The sequence below is a fragment of the Triticum urartu genome, chromosome 3 (genome assembly GCF_003073215.2).
Source record: "Triticum urartu cultivar G1812 chromosome 3, Tu2.1, whole genome shotgun sequence".
In the NCBI taxonomy this organism is placed as follows: domain Eukaryota; kingdom Viridiplantae; phylum Streptophyta; class Magnoliopsida; order Poales; family Poaceae; genus Triticum; species Triticum urartu.
This window is the reverse complement of record NC_053024.1, coordinates 65,854,883-65,875,596: the sequence shown is the minus strand read 5'-3', so window position 1 is coordinate 65,875,596 and position 20,714 is coordinate 65,854,883.

Sequence of the window (20,714 nt, the reverse complement as noted above, 5' to 3'; positions counted from 1 at the left end):
GGTGGCTATATCATTTAATTTAGTAAGATGTGCCACAACAGTTTCAGATTCATAGCCATAAAAAGGATCAGATTCAACCAAAGTAATTAACTCAGGATCGACAGAGAAATCATAATCCTTAACGGAAATAAAGATAGGTGAAGTAGCAAAAGCAGGGTCATATTTCATTCTAGCATTCAAAGACTTTTCTTTATGCTTAGCTAATAATTTCTTAAGATCGGATCTATCATTGCAAGCTAAGAAGTCTCTAGCAGTTTCTTCATCCATAACATAATCCTCAGGCACAACAGGCAATTCATATCTAGGGGGAGAATCTTCATCATCACTTTCATCAATATTATCAGTTTCAATAATTTCATTCTCTCTAACCCTAGCAAGTTGTTCATCAAGAAATTCACCTAGTGGCACAGTATTATCAAGCATAGAAGTAGTTTAATCATAAGTATCATGCAAAGCAGAAGTAGCATCATCAATAACTTGCGACATATCAGAATGAATAGCAGGTGTAGGTGTCGCAAGTTTACTCAAAACAGAAGGTGAATCAAGTGCAGAGCTAGATGGCAGTTCCTTACCTCCCCTCGTAGTTGAGGGAAAAATCTTGGTTCTTTTATCTTTCAAGTTCTTCATAGTGATCAGCAGATATAAATCCCAAGTGACTCAAAGAATAGAGCTATGCTCCCCGGCAACGGCGCTAGAAAATAGTCTTGATAACCCATAAGTATAGGGGATCGCAACAGTTTTCGAGGGTAGAGTATTCAACCCAAATTTATTGATTCGACACAAGGGGAGCCAAAGAATATTCTCAAGTATTAGCAGCTGAGTTGCCAATTCAACCACACCTGGAAACTTAATATCTGCAGCAAGGTATTTAGTAGCAAAGTAATATGATAGTAGTGGTAACGGTGGCAAAAGTAATAGTTTTGGTTTTATAGTGATTGTAACAGTAGCAACGGAAAAGTAAATAAGCAAAGAACAATATATGAAAAGCTCGTAGGCAATGGATCAGTGATGGATAATTATGTCGGATGTGATTCCTCATGCAACAGTTATAACATAGGGTGACACAGAACTAGCTCCAGTTCATCAATGCAATGTAGGCATGTATTCCGAATATAGTCATACGTGCTTATGGAAAAGAACTTGCATGACATCTTTTGTCCTACCCTCCCGTGGCAGTGGGGTCCTATTGGAAACTAAGGGATATTAAGGCCTCCTTTTAATAGATTACCGGACCAAAGCATTAACACATAGTGAATACATGAACTCCTCAAACTACGGTCATCACCGGTAAGTATCCCGATTATTGTCACTTCGGGGTTAACGGATCATAAGACATAATAGGTGACTATAGAATTCAAGATAGGATCAAGAAGTCACATATATTCATGAAAACATAATAGGTGTACATCTGAAAACATGGCACTCGGTCCTTAGTGACAAGCATTAAGCATAGCAAAGTCATAGAAACATCAATCTCAGAACATAATGGATAGTAGGGATCAAACCCTAACAAAACTAACTCGATTACATGATAAATCTCATCCAACCCATCACTGTCCAGCAAGCTTATGATGGAATTACTCACACACGGCAGTGAGCATCATGAAATTGGTGACGGAGGAAGGTTGATGATGACGATGGCGACGGATTCCCCTCTCCGGAGCCCCGAACGGACTCCAAATCAGCCCTCCCAAGAGAGATTAGGGCTTGGCGGCGGCTCCATATCGTAAAACATGATGAATCCTTCTCTCTGATTTTTTTCTCCCCGAACGTGAATATATGGAGTTGGAGTTGAGGTCGGTGGAGCGTCAGGGGGCCCACGAGGCAGGGGCGCGCCCAGGGGGTAGGTGCGCCCCCACCCTCGTGGATAGGGTGTGGGCCCCCTAACGTGGATTCTTTCGCCTGTATTTTTATATATTCCAAAAATATTCTGCATTGATTTTCAGGTCATTCCGAGAACTTTTATTTCTACACAAAAATAACACCATGGCAATTCTGCTGAAAACAGCGTCAGTCCGGGTTAGTTCCATTCAAATCATGCAAGTTAGAGTGCAAAACAAGGGCAAACGTGTTTGGAAAAGTAGATACATTGGAGACGTATCACATACCAGCATGGTGCATAAAAGAAAAGTGAAAACTGAATGCAAAAGACGCTCCAAGATTTGCACATATCACATGAACGAAACAAAACCGAAAACATATCGATACTTGTTGAAGCAAGATGGGATGCCTTCCGGGGCATCCCCAAGCTTAGACGCTTGAGTCTCCTTGAATTTTTACTTGGGGTGCCTTGGGCATCCCCAAGCTTGAGCTCTTGCCTCTCCTCCTTCTCCTCACATCAAGACCTCCTCGATCTTTGAACACTTCATCCACACGAAACTTAACAGAAAGCTCGGTAAGATCCGTTAGTATAATAAAGCAAATCACTACTCTAAGTACTATTGCAAACCAATTCATATTTTGTTTTTGCACTGTCGCTACTATAATATAACTTTTCCATGGCTTTATCCACTGATAGAAATCGATAGTTTCATCAAAACAAGCAAACTATCCATCAAAAACAGAATCTGTCTTAAACAGGACAGTCTGTAGTAATCTGAACATTCACCATACTTCTGGTAGTCCAACAATTATGAAAAAATAGTAAAAATAAACAATTTGTATAGAAAGACAGTGCAAAATATTTCAGAACCGTTTGATGTTCCAGTAAAAAATGTAAAATTGTGCACTATAGCCAAAGTTTCTGTTTTGCACCGCACAAACCAACAAGCAATGTAAACATTCTAAAGGCAAGTCTTGGCACATTAATTTTATTTTTAAACTTTATAAAATCACACGAAATAAATAAATGACTCTCTAAAACTTCTGGATTGTCTCCCTGGCAGCGCTTTCTTTAAAGCCATTAAGCTAGGCATATAGTGCACAAGTAATGGATCCACCCGGATCCCAAGGTATATCAAAGCCAATTTTAATTAAGAATGATTTGTGATTTAGTAATGAGCACAAAGTAACATATATCATGCAACAACAAAGTCTAACTCTCTTCCTATGCATCGGCATGTCATAAAAGAACAATTCATGCGCACATAGTAAAGGCCAATGCATAGTATATACAGTTTCTTGCAATTTTATCTTATTGGAAACATGGAGAGGCGGAGATGTAGTTCCTCTCTCATAATAATCACAAGTAGGATCAGCAAGCACATGCATATTATATCTATCAAAATCATCATGTGTAGTAGTAAAACGCAACCCATCAATATAATCCTTAATAAGGGCAAACTTCTTCGATATAGTGTAGTCTGGAGAATTCAAAAAGATAATAGGACTATCATGCGTGGGTGCAATAGCAACAATTTCATGTTTAACATAAGGAACTGTAGAAAGTTCATCTCCATAAGCATAATTCATATTGGCATCTTGGCCACAAGAATAGCAAGCATCAAGTTCATCAAAAAGGGATATTTCAAACGAATCAACGGGATCATAGCAATTACCACGGCATTCATCCTTCGGTAAGAACGAAGGGACATTAAATAATGTATGAGTTGGAGAGTTACTCTCATTAGAAGGTGGGCACAGGTAGCTAATCCGATCTTCCTCATTTTGTTCTTCGCTCTCCTCATCATCTTTTTCATCCAATGAGCTCACAGTTTTATCAATTTCTTCTTCCATAGACTCCTGCAAAATATTAGTCTCTTCTCGGACAGCGGAGACTTTCTCAATAAATTCATCAATATCATAATTGTATTTATAATTCTCATAGAAATATTTAAGGATAGCTAAATTTTCAGGTCTATAAACTGAATCATCAAAATCTTCAAACTCTTTAAACAAAGATTCAATTTCACAAGCACCCTTAAAAGAAACAAATTCTTCTATTCGTTCCACATCATAGTAATCATATATACCATTAGCATAAGAAGCTAAGGTTTCATTATCATTAAAATTGCATGAAAAGGGAAGGTGTGGAGCCTTCATCCTAGAGCAACAGGTATAATCATATCTCAAGCATAGTTGCCGAGCATACCAATGCAACATATAAATTTGATCCCATAATAATTTCCCTTTTTGAGTCAAGCGATAATCCCTAAAGTATTCACGTTGATCCAACGTGTCACCCATTACATAATTGAATGGGGTTTTCTCAGGATTATTAAAGTAGTGCATAATATCTTTCACATAATGAGCATCGAGGGTTTTAGGAGGTTCCCCATCTCCATGAGTAGCAAGTAAACCTAATTTTTTGGTATTTCATGTTCCATATCCATAGCTAAAGATAGAAAACAAGAGCACAAAATAAAAACTACTTAGTGATAAAGCAAACAAGCACACACGAGAATATTCACCCCACGCTATAACTCCCCGGCAACGGCGCCAGAAAAAGATCTTGATAACCCACAAGTAAAGGGGATCAATTGTAGCCTCTTTAGATAAGTAAGAGTGTCGAACCCAACGAGGAGCTAAAGGTAGAACAAATATTCCCTCAAGTTCTATCGACCACCGATACAACTCTACGCACGCTTAACGTTCGCTTTACCTAGAACAAGTATGAAACTAGAAGTACTTTGTAGGTGTAACCAGATAGGTTTACAAGAATATAAAGAGCATGTAAATAAAAGCTAGGGGATGTTTTAGGTAAAGAAGCAATAAAATTAGTATAGAGAGTGTGGAAAGTGGTGGTAGGAATTGCGAAATTGTCCCTAAGCAATTGACTACTTTACTAGACTGATACCAAGTTTTATGTGGGAGAGGCCACCGCTAGGATGTCATCCCTAACTTGGAATTCTATGCACTTATGATTGGAACTATTAGCAAGCATCCCCAACTACTAACGTTCATTAAGGGAAAACCCAACCATAGCATTAAGATACATTGGTCCCCCTTCAATCCCGTATGCATCAATTTCTATGCTAGGTTGAAGCTTTTGTCACTCTTGCCCTCCAATACATAGTCCTATCAACATACAACTAACCCTATGGTGTGATCCACGCGCGTGCTCATATGATGGGCACCAAAGGACAACAACATAACCACAAGCAAATTAAATCAATCATAGCAATCACCAATTACCGATAGGACACCGAAAATCTACTCAGACATCAGAGGATGGCAACACATCATTGGATAATAATATGAAGCATAAAGCACCATGTTCAAGTAGAGGATACAACGGGTTGCGGGAGAGTGGACCTTTGTAGATAGATGGGGGAAGGTGATGAATATGTTGGTGAAGATGACGGAGGTGTTGGTGTAGATTGCGGTGACGATGATGGCCTCGACGGTGTTCCGGCGCCACCGGAAGAGAGGGGGAGAGGGGCCCCTTCTTGTTCTTCTTCATTGACCTTATCCCTAGATGGGAGAAGGGTTTTCCCTCTGGTCCATGGCCTCCATGGCGGCGGAGGGGCGAGAGCCCCTCCAAGATTGGATCTGTCTCTCTATCTCTCTCTGTTTCTGTGTTCCTAATTCTGGCCTTTCACCATTTCTTATATTCTTGGAGATCCGTAACTCCGATTGGGCTGAAATTTTAACACGATTTCTATCCGGATATTGGCTTTCTTGCAGCGAAATAAGGGCACCAACCGCCTTATGGGGTGGCCACGAGGGCCCAGGGCGCGCCCCCTGCCTCATGGCCCCTCGCGCATCGTCTCGCGTTGATTCTTCTTCCCAAAAATCACATGTATTCAAAAAAATCTCTGTTAGTTTTTATCCCGTTTGGACTCCGTTTGATACGGATTTTCTGTTAAACAAAAAACATGCAACAAATAGGAACTGGCACTAGGCACTGGATCAATATGTTAGTCCCAAAAATAGTATAAAAAGTTGCCAAAAGTATGTGAAAGTTGTATAATATTGGCATGGAACAATCAAAAATTATAGATACGACGGAGACATATCAGACGGCGTGGTGATGGTGATGGTGAAGTGATCTCCGCAGGGCTTCGTCTAAGCACTACGAAAATATGATCGGGGGTGTAAATGGTGGAGGGAGGCGTCGCACATGGCTAGGCAATTGTCTGGGTGTGCTAGCCCCCCCCCCCTCCCACATGTATATAGGTGGGGGGAGGAGGGAGCAGCCAGGAGGGCGCCCCAAGTAGTCCGAATCCTACTTGGGGTCCTCCCAAATGGCGCCCCCCTGCCATATTTGTCGGAGGGGGGAAGAAAGAGGAGGGGAGAGAGAAGGAAGTGGGCATCCTATTCCACACTTGCCTTTCCTCCTTCCCCTTTCCTTCTCCACCTTTTGGCTGGCTCATACGGGGGGCGCACCGGCCCCTTGTGGCTGGTGTGTTTCCCCTCTTGGCCCATAAGGCCCATATATTTTGCCGGGGGTGCCCGGAACCCCTTCCAGTGATCCGATATGTACCCGGTGCCCTCCGGAACACTTCCGGTGTCCGAATACCATCGTCGTATATATCAATCTTTACCTCTCAATCATTTCGAGACTCCTCGTCATGTCCGTGATCTCATCCGGGACTCCTAACAACATTCGGTCACTAAATCACATAACTCATATAATACTATATCGTCATCGAACGTTAAGCGTGCGGACCCTAAGGGTTCGAGAACTATGTAGACATGACCGAGACACCTCTCCGGTCAACAACCAATAGCGGAACCTGGATGCCCATATTGGCTCCTACATATTTGATACGTCTCCAACATATCTATAATTTTTGATTGTTCCATGCTATTATATTATCTGTTTTGGATGTTAATAGGCTTTTTTTACACTTTTATATTATTTTTGGGACTAACCTATTAACCCAAGGCCCAGTGCAAATTGCTATTTTTTTGCCTATTTCAGTGTTTCGCAGAAAAGGAATATCAAACGGAGTCCAAACGGAATGAAACCTTCGGGGGCGTGATTTTTGGAACAAACGTGATCCAGAGGACTTGGAGTGGACGTCAAGAAACGAACGAGGTGTCCACGAGGCAGGGGGCGCGCCTACCCCCCTGGGCGCCCCCCTCTGGCCCCCTTGTGGCTCAACCGACCTACTTATTCCTCCTATATATATTCACATACCCTGAAAACATCCAGGGGCACTACGAAACCCTATTTCCACCGCCGCAACCTTCTGTACCCAAGAGATCCCATCTTGGGGCCTTTTTCGGAGCTCCGCCAGAGAGGGCATCGATCACGGAGGGCCTCTACATCAACTCCATAGCCCCTCCGATGATGTGTGAGTAGTTTACTTCAGACCTTCGGGTCCATAGTTATTAGCTAGATGGCTTCTTCTCTCTCTATGAATCTCAATACAAAGTTCTCCTCGATCTTCTTGGAGATCTATTCGATGTAACTCTTTTTGCGGTGTGTTTGTCGAGATCCGATGAATTGTGGGTTTATGATCAAGTCTATCTATGAACAATATTTGATTCTTCTCTGAAATCTTTTATGCATGATTCGTTATCTTTGCAAGTCTCTTCGAATTATCAGTTTGGTTTGGCCTACTAGATTGATCTTTCTTGCAATGGGAGAAGTGCTTAACTTTGGGTTCAATCTTGCGGCGCTCGATCCCAGTGACAGAAAGGGAAACAACATGTATTGTATTGTTGCCATCGACGATAAAGAGATGGGGTTTATATCATATTGCTTGAGTTTATCCCTCTACATCATGTCATCTTACCTAATGCGTTACTCTATTCTTATGAACTTAATACTCTAGATGCATGCTGGATAGCGGTCGATGTGTGGAGTAATAGTAGTAGATGCAGGCAGGAGTCGGTCTACTTGTCACAGACGTGATGCCTATATACATGATCATGCCTAGATATTCTCATAATTATTCGCTTTTCTATCAATTGCTCGAGAGTAATTTGTTAAACCACCATAATACTTATGCTATCTTGAGAGAAGCCATTAGTGAAACATATGGCCCTCGGGTCTATTTTCCATCATATAAGTTTCCAATCTATTTTACTTTGCAATCTTTACTTTCAATCTATATCATAAAAATACCAAAAATATTTATCTTATTATTATTATCTCTATCAGATCTCACTCTCGTAAGTGATCGTGAAGGGATTGACAACCCCTTTATCGCGTTGGTTGCGAGGTTCTTATTTGTTTGTGTAGGTACAAGGGACTTGCATGTGTCCTCCTACTGGATTGATACCTTGGTTCTCAAAAATTGAGGGAAATACTTACACTACTTTGCTGCATCACCCTTTCCTCTTCAAGGGAAAACCAACGCAATGCTCAAGAGGTAGCAAGAAGGATTTCTGGCGCCGTTGCCGGAGAGTCTACGCACAAGTCAAGACATACCAAGTACCCATCACAAACTCTTATCTCTCGCATTACATTATTTGCCATTTGCCTCTCGTTTTCCTCTCCCACACTTCACCCTTGCCGTTTTATTTGCCCTCTTTTTCCGTTCCCCTTCTCTTTTCTAGTCCGTCTCTTTTTGCTTGTTTCTTGTTTGCTTGTGTGTTGGATTGCTTTCTCGTCACGATGCCTCGAGATAATACTAAATTGTGTGATTTTTCCAATACCAACAATAATGATTTTATTAGCACTCTGATTGCTCCTCTTACCGATGTTGAATCTTGTGAAATTAATGCTGCCTTGCTAAATCTTGTCATGAAAGATCCATTTCCCGGCCTTCCTAGTGAAGATGTCGCTACCCATCTAAACAACTTTGTTGATTTGTGTGATATGCAAAAGAAGAAAGATGTGGATAATGATATTGTTAAACTGAAGCTATTCCTGTTTTCCCTTAGAGATCATGCTAAAACTTGGTTTTCATCTTTGCCTAAAAATAGTATCGATTCATGGAAAAAGTGCAAAGATGCTTTTATCTCTAAGTATTTTCCTCCCGCTAAGATCATCACTCTTAGAAACGATATTATGAATTTTAAGCAACTTGATCATGAACATGTTACACAAGCTTGGGAGAGGATGAAATTAATGATACGTAATTGCCCTACACATGGTTTGAATCTTTGGATGATTATACAAAAAAATTATGTCGGATTGAACTTTGCTTCTAGAAATCTTTTAGATTCGGCCGCGGGAGGCACTTTTATGGAAATCACCTTAGGAGAAGCTACTAAACTCCTAGATAATATTATGGTTAATTATTCTCAATGGCATACTGAAAGATCTACTAATAAAAGGTGCATGCTATAGAAGAAATCAATATTTTGAGTGGAAAGATGAATGAACTTATGAAATTGTTTGCTAATAAAAGTGTTTCTTATGATCCTAATGATATGCCTTTGTCTACTTTGATTGAGAATAATAATGAGTCTATGGGTGTGAATTTTGTTGGTAGGAACAATTTTGGTAATAACGCATATAGAGGTAATTTTAATCCTAGGCCGTTTCCTAGTAATTACTCTAATAATTATGGTAATTCCTACAACAATTCTTAGGGAAATTATAATAAGATGCCCTCTGATTTTGAATCTAATATTAAAGATAGTTCGCAAAAGAGTTTCAATGCTTTGATTGAAGAAAAATTGTCTAAGATTGATGAGTTGGCTAGGAATGTGGATAGAATTTCTCTTGATGTTGATTCTTTGAAACTTTTATCTATTCCACCTAAGCATGATATCAATGAGTCTCTGAAATCTATGAGAATTTCCATTGATGAGTGCAAAGAAAGAACCGCTAGGATGCGTGCTAAAAAGATTGCTTTGTGAAAGCGTGTTCTTCTAGTTTCCATGATAATAATGATGAAGATATAAAAGTTATTGATGTGTCCCCTATTAAATCTTTATTTTGCAATATGAATCTTGATAATGATGGGACTGGAGATGAGTCAACTTTAGTTAGAAGGTGTCCCAATGATTCAGAGTTTTTAGATCTTGACTCAAAAATTGATAAAAGTGGGATGAAAGAGGTTAAAACTTTACATAGAAATGAAACCAATGTCTTGGATTTCAAGTAATTTAATTATGATAATTGCTCTTTGATATATTATATTTCCTTGTTGCAATCTGTGCTAAATTTTCCGCATGCTTATAGTCAAAATAAAGCTTTTACTAAACATATCGTTGATGCTTTAATGCAATCTTATGAAGAAAAGCTTGAATTGGAAGTTTCTATCCCTAGAAAACTTCATGATGAGTGGGAACCTACTATCAAAATTAATATTAAAGATCATGAATGCTTTTCTTTATGTGATTTTGGTGCTAGTGTTTCCATGATTCCTGAAACTTTGTGTGATTTGCTAGGTTTCCGTGAATTTGATGATTGTTCTTTAAACTTGCATCTTGCGGATTCCGCCATTAGGAAACCTATGGGAAGAATTAATGATGTTCTTATTGTTGCAAATAGGAATTATGATCCCGTGGATTTCATTGTCCTTGATATAGATTGCAATCCTACATGTCTTATTATTCTTGGTAGACCTTTACTTAGAGCTATTGGTGCAATTATTGATATGAAGGAAGGGAATATTAGATTCCAATTCCCGTTAAGGAAGGGCATGGAACACTTTCCTAGAAAGAAAATTAAATTACCTTATGAATCTATTATGAGAGCCACTTATGGATTGCATACCAAAGATGATAATACCTAGATCTATCCTTGCTTTTATGCCTAGCTAGGTGCGTTAAACGATAGCGCTTGTTGGGAGGCAACCCAATTTTATTTTTGTTACTTGCTTTTTGATTCTGTTTAGCAATAAATAATTGATCTAGCCTCTGTTTAGATGTGGTTTTATGCTTTTAATTAGTGTTTGCGCCAAGTAGAACCTTTGGGAAGACTTGGGGAAAGTCTTTGCGATCTTGCTGTAAAAAACGGAAACTTTAGCGCTCACGAGATTTGCTGCCATTTTTTACTGGAGAGTGCTATTTAGTTAACTATTTTTGCATATGATTAATAGGTAAATTCCTCATGTTCGGTAATTTATTTTAGAATTTTTTGGGTTCCAGAAGTATTCGAAACCTTCAGATTACTACAGATTGTTCTGTTTTTGACAGATTCTGTTTTTCGTGTTGTTTGCTTATTTTGATGAATCTATGGCTAGTGATAGAGTTTATGAACCATAGAAAAGTTATAATACAGTAGGTTTAACACCAATATAAATAAATAATAAGTTTATTATAGTACCTTGAAGTGGTGGTTTGTTTTCTTTTACTAACGGAGCTCACGAGATTTTCTTTTAAGTTTTGTGTTGTGAAGTTTTCAAGTTTTGGGTAAGATTTGATGGATTATGGAATAAGGAGTGGCAAGAGACTAAGCTTGGGTATGCCCAAGGCACCCCAAGTTAAAATCCAAGGACAACCAAAAGCCTAAGCTTGGGGATGCCCCGGAAGGCATCCCCTCTTTCGTCTTCATCCATCGGTAACTTTACTTGGAGCTATATTTTTATTCGCCACATGATATGTGTTTTGCTTGGAGCATATTGTATGATTTGAGTCTTTGCTTTTTAGTTTACCACAATCATCCTTGCTGTACACACCTTTTGGGAGAGAGACACATGAATTGGAATTTATTAGAATACTCTATGTGCTTCACTTATATCTTTTGAGTTGGAAAATTTTTGCTCTAGTACTTCGCTTATATCTTTTAGAGCACGGTGGTGGTTCTATTTTATAGAAATAATTGATCTCTCATGCTTCACTTATATCATTTTGAGAGTCCTTTACAACAGCATGGTAATTTACCTTGGTTATAAATTTTAAATGCTAAGAGAAGTTGGATGCTTGATAGTTGTTTTGAGATATAAAGGTGGTAATATTAGAGGTGTGCTAGTTGAGTAATTGTGAAACTAATGAATACTTGTGTTGAAGTTGGCAAGTCCCGTAGCATGCACGTACGGTAAAAGTTGTGTGACAAATTTGAAGCATGGGGTGTTCTTTGATTGCTTTCCTTATGAGTGGCGGTCGGGGACGAGCGATGGTCTTTTCCTACCAATCTATCCCCCTAGGAGCATGCGCGTAGTGCTTGGTTTTGATGACTTGTAGATTTTTGCAATAAGTATGTGAGTTCTTTATGACTGATGTTGAGTCCATGGATTATACGCACTCTCACCCTTCCATCATTGCTAGCCTCTTCAGTACCTTACATTGCCCTTTCTCACCTTGAGAGTTGGTGCAAACTTCGCCGGTGCATCCAAACCCCGTGATATGATACACTCTATCACACATAAGCCTCCTTATATCTTCCTCAAAACAGCCACCATACCTACCTATTATGGCATTTCCATAGCCATTCCGAGATATATTGCCATGCAACTTTCCACCGTTCCATTTATTATGATATGCATCATCATTGTCATATTGCTTTGCATGATCATGTAGTTGACATCGTATTTGTGGAAAAGCCACCACATGTCACTCTTGATTCATCGCAATCCCGGTACACCACCGGAGGCAGTCACATAGAGTCATATTTTGTTCTAAGTATTGAGTTGTAATTTTTGAGTTGTAAGTAAATGAAAGTGTGATGATCATAATTAGAGCATTGTCCCATGTGAGGAAAGGATGATGGAGACTATGATTCCCCCACAAGTCGGGATGAGACTCCGAACGAAAAAAAAAGAGGCCATAAAAAAGGCCCAAACAAAAAGAGAGAGAGAGAGAAAAAGAGAGAAGGGGCAATGTTACTATCCTTTTTCCACACTTGTGCTTCGAAGTAGCACCATGATCTTCATGATAGAGAGTCTCTTATTTTGTCACTTTCATATACTAGTGGGAATTTTTTGTTATAGAACTTGGCTTGTATATTCCAATGATGGGATTCCTCAAATGCCCTAGGTCTTCGTGAGCAAGCAAGTTGGATGCACACCCACTTAGTTTATTTGATGAGCTTTCATATATTTATAGCTCTAGTGCATCCGTTGCATGGCAATCCCGACTCCTTGCATTGACATCAATCGGTGGGCATCTCCATAGCCCATTGATTAGCCGCGTCAATGTGAGACTTTCTCCCTTTTCATCTTCTCACACAACCTCAATCATCATATTCTATTCCACCCATAGTGCTATGTCCATGGCTCGCGCTCATATATTGCATAAAAGTTGAAAGAGTTTGAAAAGGCTAAGTATGAAACAATTTCTTGGCTTGTCATCGGGGTTGTGCATGATGAGAGCATTTTGTGTGACGAAAATGAAGCATGGCCAAACTATATGATTTTGTAGGGATAAGTTTTCTTTGGCTATGTTATTTTGATAAGACATAATTGCTTGATTAGCATACTTGGAGTATTACTATTTTTATGTCAACAATAAACTTTTATCTTGAATCTTTCAGATCTAAACATTCATGCCACAATAAAGAAAAATACATTGAAGAACATGCTAGAAAGCATTCCACATCAAAAATTCTGTTTTTATTATTTACCTACTCGAGGACGAGCAGGAATTAAGCTTGGGGATGCTTGATACGTCTCCAACATATCTATAATTTTTTATTATTCCATGCTATTATATTATCTGTTTTGGATGTTAATGGGCTTTATTTTACACTTTTATATTATTTTGGGACTAACCTAATAACCCAAGGCCCAGTGCAAATTGTTTTTTCTATTTCAGTGTTTTGCAGAAAAGGAATATCAAACGGAGTACAAACGGAATGAAACCTTCGGGAGCGTGATTTTTGGAACAAATGTGATCCAGAGGACTTGGAGTGGACGTCAAGAAACGAACGAGGTGTCCATGAGGCATCTCGTGAGCGCGCCCTCCCCCTCGTGGCTCAACCGACCTACTTCTTCCTCCTATATATGTTCACATACCCCGAAAACATCCAGGGGCACCACAAAACCCTATTTCCACCGCCGCAACCTTCTATACCCAAGAGATCCCATCTTGGGGCCTTTTCCGGAGCTCCGCCGGAGAGGGCATCGATCACGGACGGCCTCTACATCAACTCCATGGCCCCTCCGATGATGTGTGAGTAGTTTACTCCAGACCTTCAGGTCCATAGTTATTAGCTAGATGGCTTCTTCTCTCTCTTTGAATCTCAATACAAAGTTCTCCTCGATCTTCTTGGAGATCTATTCGATGTAACTCTTTTTGCGGTGTGTTTGTCGAGATCCGATGAATTGTGGGTTTATGATCAAGTCTATTTATGAACAATATTTGATTCTTCTCTGAAATCTTTTATGCATGATTGGTTATCTTTGCAAGTCTCTTCGAATTATCAGTTTGGTTTGGCCTACTAGATTGATCTTTCTTGCAATGGGATAAGTGCTTAGCTTTGGGTTCAATCTTGCGGTGCTCGATCCCAGTGACAGAAAGGGAAACGACACGTATTGTATTGTTGCCATCGAGGATAAAAAGATGGGGTTTATATCATATTGCTTGAGTTTATCCCTCTACATCATGGCATCTTACCTAATGCGTTACTCTGTTCTTATGAACTTAATACTCTAGATGCATGCTGGATAGCAGTCGATGTGTGGAGTGATAGTAGTAGATGCAGGCAGGAATCGGTCTACTTGTCACGGATGTGATGCCTATATACATGATCATGCCTAGATATTCTCATAATTATTTGCTTTTCTATCAATTGCTCGACAGTAATTTGTTCACCCACCGTAATACTTATGCTATCTTGAGGGAAGCCACTAGTGAAACCTATGGCCCCGGGGTCTATTTTCCATCATATAAGTTTCCAATCTATTTTACTTTGAAATCTTTACTTTCAATCTATATCATAAAAATACCAAAAATGTTTATCTTATTATTATTATCTCTATCAGATCTCAGTCTCATAAGTGACCGTGAAGGGATTGACAACCCCTTTATCGCGTTGGTTGCGAGGTTCTTATTTGTTTGTGTACGTACGAGGGACTTGCGTGTGGCCTCCTACTGGATTGATACCTTGGTTCTCAAAAACTGAGGGAAATACTTACGCTACTTAGCTGCATCACCCTTTCCTCTTCAAGGGAAAACCAACGCAGTGCTCAAGTGGTATCAATATTCTATGAAGATCTTTATCGGTTGAACCGTTATGACAACATATGTAATTCCCTTTGTCCATCGGTATGTCACTTGCCCAAGGTTCGATCGTCGGTATCTTTATACCTAGTTCAATCTCATTACCGACAAGTCTCTTTACTCGTTTCGTAATACATCACCTCATGACTAACTCCTTAGTCATTTGCTTGCAAGCTTATGATGTTTATTACCGAGAGGGCCCAGAGATACCTCTCCGATACCCGGAGTGACAAATCCTAGTCTCGATCTATGCCAACACCTTCGGAGATACCTATAGAGAATCTTTATGATCATCCAGTTATGTTGTGACGTTTGATAGAACACAAGGTATTCCTCCGGTATTCGGGAGTTGAATAATCTCATAGTCGAAGGAATATGTATTTGGCATGAAGAAAGCAATAGCAATAAAACTGAACGATCATTATGCTAAGCTAACGAATGGGTCTTGTCCATCACATCATTCTCCTAATTATGTGATCCCGTTATCAAATGACAACTCATGTCCATGGTTAGGAAACCTTAACCATCTCTGATCAACGAGCTAGTCTAGTAGAGGCTTACTAGGGACTCGGTGTTTATTTATGTATTCACACATGTATTATGGTTTCCGATCAATACAATTATAGCATGAATAATAAACCCTTATCATGAATAAGGAAATATAAAACAACAACTTTATTATTGCCTGTAGGGCATATTTCCTTCAAAGAATCGGTTGCCACCACCAGAATCCGTGCCGCCGGCGGAGACTGTCCAATAGTGGAAGGCGACTACAAGGAGCTCCTGTGTCCCCCTCTCAACCTTTCATTCCTCTATGGCTTCTGCACTCCTTTGTTGCCACGCTGGTCTGGTGGCCAGGTCCCTTCTCATGGTAGACTTAGCGGTAGCCATGAGAGGCTGACTTGATCATCGATCCCATCCATAGGGTCATCTACACGTGAGGGTTGGGATGGAAGTCGCTCTTTCTTGTGCTGGTGGTTGGCCACGTTCGACTAGATATAGCAGCAAGTAGTCGAGCTCATGGCCCACGATGGTCAGAGGGAAAGCTGACATGCCATGCGCACTATTGTCATAAAGTGATGCGAAAGCATTGCGACAGAACGATGATGCATAGTTAGTGTTGGTCTCTGTTGTGACAACTTCGGCCTCACTATGGATTGCGGTGTCCATCGAAAGGTCTTCACGAGGATTTCTCCCTCTAGATCCGATGGTTGATTTCGGCAGTGGGATGAAAATCATGACAACAGCCTGACGCCGAGGGATGATTGTGCAGTGGCGGCGGTCGTACATCGCATGTAGCTGCTGGGATCGCGAAAAGTGGTGGTGATAACACATGAGCGACATCGATGGTGGTGCTACTTGAGCACCCAGTCTCAAGCACCGGGGTGGAAGCCTTGGTCTGACCCTAGTTGGTTATACCTGGCAATGGTGATGTCTTTACGTCATTACCTTACTGGAGGAATTGCTCGAAGATTCTCAGACTGGTTCTTCAAAATAAAAACCTAGATTCTGGCCTTGGATGGTTGGATCTAGTGACGGCTGCGCTTGAGTGTCGCTCCCTTCCTGAAGGTGTTGGTTTGAAGTACCTCATCATGTGTGTGGTTTCATGAGATGAATGGTGTGGATATGGTCGTTGTTGTTGTAGTTTGCCGAGCGCGGATCTGATCAGTTAGGTTCTTTTTTGTTCTTTCGTCGCCTACACATAGCTTTGGTCTTAAATGACTTTGCTATTTGTTGGTGTGTTTTTGTGTGCGTGTGTTGGTGTTGGGTGTGTGCATACTAGCTATGCAAAGGTATGATGTGTGCTCATTGTGTTTGTATCCACTTGATGCTCCATTTTGAACCAATAAAATCCACGCTTTATTGAAAAATATATTTGACCCTCAAAGCATCTAGGCTACGGAACCGAGGGATATAAATGGACAGCAAGTCAAAATTATTTGAGTTATAATTTTGGTCACTACATTTGTGGTGTCAAACTTTGACTTATAATTTTGGTCAACAAAATATGGGTTATATGTCATAGAAAATTTCTTTCAAATGTGCATCTAATAACATACTTTTTGTCCGTAAAATTAATAGTCAAAGTTTGTAAAAAGTATGAAGTGGTCTTATATATACATAAATGGAGGGAGTAGTTCCTCTGATTTGGTTCATAAGTTGGGCATGAGAATTTTTAGGTCTTTGATTTGACTAACAAAATATGTATAATATGCCACAAAAATTACAATATTTGACAACAAATCTGAAGATATATATTTTTATAGACTAACATGTTTCTCTATTCAAATTAAAATTGAAGATCTAAAAACTCGTACCCGACTTATAAACCCAACCAGATGGAGTAAATTCATTTTAAGATATTTTAACATATGAGCTACCTAAAAGGACAAACGTGTTAATTTGTAATAACATTGTTTTTAAACATATAATGCTTTCCTATTTTAGGTTCTACTACATATTTATCTTTCTTTTAGGTATCATGTATAAAAACATGGAAATTTACAGCTACATAGATCACAACCATGACACTTCAAACATACAGGTAGAGCTCGGGATTCAAAAGGCATTTCCCACTCTATCTTCACCATCTGCGTTTGTAAGTTTTGCGATCTTAACGCTATGTTTGGATGTACGCATTGGGAGGTAGTATTGACATTGGGCATTTGTAACTACCGAATGCCAGCGTTTGGATGTCTTTAGTATTTTGTCGCGGAATTATAGCCCGATATTGGACACAGCCCGCCAAGACTAGCGAGTCCCCGCGTGAATTCCTCGCCTTCCCGCTCGGTTTTCGGGTGAAATTTCCCAACCCCGCTCCCTTTACCTCTCCGTCCCTTCCCCAAAACAAAAAACAGAGTAGGCGCGCAGAGCAAGGAGAAGCGGCGTGGGTGGGTGCTCATCTCTCGCCGTCCTCCGCCTTCTCTCCCGTCTCTGGTAGGTCTCCTCCATCCCCGCCGCCCTCCATCTTCTCCCCTAAATCTGAATCTGGCAGGCCTTCTCCCTATGGTTCACCCCCCTGTAACGTCCCAAGACCGTTGCGCCAGGTGTCTTCCAGTTATTTGCTGTTGTTACCTTGCCATTCGCTTGCGTGTTGCATCTTGCCATGTCATCATGTGCATTGTATCATCATTTTTTCAAAACTTGCATCCGTCCGGGTCTCCCCGTTCCTTCCGTTGTCCGTTCTGAGCCCAGGCACACTCGCGCGTGCCCGCGGCACGTCCGAAATAGTATTTTATAAGTGGAATAAAAATGTTCTCGGAATGGGATGAGAGTTGGCGTGCGGTCTTGTTATAGTGTAGGTAGACCGCTTGCCAAGTTTCATCGCATTCGGAGTCCGTTTGATGCCCCAACGGATAACTATAACGACAATATAGCCGGTCAAACGTCGGACGTTTTCGGTCTCCGGAAACCGTTGCCGGGCTGCCTTCTCTTCTCTCCTCTCAGCCCATCGCACTCTTCCCAGCCCACCTGCAGCCCACCTAGTTCCTCTTCTGTCCGGAGCCGCACGATTGCGATCGTATGGTCCGAAAACACCCCTAAAACCCAAACCCTAGCTAAAACTGCTATATATAGCCCTCCCCCTTCCTATTTTGGACATCCCTAGCTACCCTACCCTTCCCCTACCTCTAGCCTCCCCCCTCCTCAGAATCCGTGCGCAGCCACCTTCCCGCCGCCACTTGGCGCGTTGCTAATGGCCAGTCGGCGCCCCGGCCAACCGGGCGCCGCCCCTTGTTGTCCCCGCCTCCATCCTCCTCTCTCCTTCCCTGCAGGCCCACAGGGCCCAGAACAGGGCCCGCTGAGCCCATCTGGCCCGGGTCGAGCCCCCGTGCCCGAGCTCCTCCCAATCCAAGCCCCTGCAGTCGCGCCTCTCCGGCGACCTCGACGCCGGCCACCGGAGGGCCTCGCCGCCGCCCCCAGGTCAGGCTAGGGCCCCGCCTCGCGTCCTTCTTCTCCTTTCTCTCCTCCCCACTCATCCGAGCCTCTCTCTCTCTGCCCACGGGAGCACGCCGCCGCCACCAGGATCTTCTCGCCGGAGCAGTCACCCTGAGCGCCGCCGACCACCTCCGACGCCGGATCTGGAACCCCCGCCCTCGGATCCGTCCATCCCCGTCGTCCGGCCGGTTCCCGTCGACCCAATCGCCGCTGTCGTGCCAAGCCGCCAGCCGCCATTGTTGCTCTGCTTCCTGTCGAAGAGAGGTCGGTGCACCCAGTCGCTCGCGTTCACCCGTACCTGGGCCACCTCCTCCTCACCGGGCCTGCTAGCTCAAGGGCGCGCCAAGGCCTGCCCGCATCCCCTCAGTCGGCCAGCTGCACCGACTGGGCCTTGGCCCTTGGTGAGCACCCAGCCACCCCCTGTTACAGCATAATACCTTTTTTAGCCTGTGATTTTAGCAATTATCCGGAGATTACAGTTTTACAGAAAAGCCCCTCTAGATCATGCATTTAATAACTCATCAACCGTGCATCGAATTAAAATGTTTTAAACATGTAACTTGCTTAGAATTTTGTCTAGTTTCATATTTTGCAACTTTCATCCATGTTAAAAATGTTAAAAATGTTGTTTGATTAAATTTGCTTAAATGCCATGCTAAAATGATTTAATTCATAACTAAATAACCATAGCTCCATTTTAAATAATCTTTATATGTAAATGGGGCAGAAAAATGCATAGATTAACATGGTGTACTTACTTTGCATGTTTGACCAATCTAAAATATGGTTTAGGGAAGAACAATACCAAACCTAAAATATGCACATGAGGATTTTTCAGGACTTGTTGCTTGTTGTTCCCGCCTCATTTAAACTTGCCTAAATAGTTAGTTTACTTATGTTTCACCTCTTGCCATATTTAACAACATTTAATATTGTTGGGTACATAGCCGAGAGAGAACTAAATAATTGAATGTGGTATTCCGTCAATATGCATCTTGTTGCATATTGAGCTCCACTTAATTTGTAGTATTGTTTGTGCATTTTGCCATGCCATGCCTCTTTAAACCGGACATGCATCATACTTGGTTGTGCATCATGCCATGTTTATGTGATGGTTGTTTACTATGTTGCTTGCTTCTTTCCGGGTTGCTTCTCTCGTTAGCTTCAGTTTCGTTCCAGAGTTGTGAGGATTCGTTCGACTACGTCCATTTGCCTTCTTCATGGACTCGTTCTTCTTCCTTGGGGGATCTCGGGCAAGATGACCATACCCTCGAAATCACTTCTATCTTTGCTTGCTAGTTGTTCGTTCTATCGCTGTGTCGCGCTACCTACCACTTGTTATATCATGCCTCCCATATTGCCATGTCAAGCCTCTAACCCACCTTCCTAGCAAACCGTTGTTTGGCTATGTTACCGCTTTGCTCAACCCCTCTTGTAGCGTTGCTAGTTGCAGGTGAAGCTGAAGTTTGTTCCATGTTGGGACATGGATATGTTGGGATATCACAATAACTCTTATTTAATTAATGCATCTATACACTTGGTAAAGGGTGGAAGGCTCAGCCTTATGCCTGGTGTTTTGTTCCACTCTTGCCGCCCTAGTTTCCGTCATACTGGTGTTATGTTCCTTGATTTTGCATTCCTTACGCGGTTGGGTGTTATGGAAACCCCTTGACAGTTCGCTTTGAATAAAACTCCTCCAGCAAGGCCCAACCTTGGTTTTACATTTTCCTAACAACAAATTACCCTTTCCTTGGGTCGGCCAACCCGAGGGTCATCTTTATTGTAACCCCCCCCCCCCCCCCCCGGCCGGTGCTTCTCTAAGTGTTGGTCCGAACCGGGCAGCCTGCGGGGCCACCTCGGGGCAACTTGAGGGCTGGTTTTACTCGTAG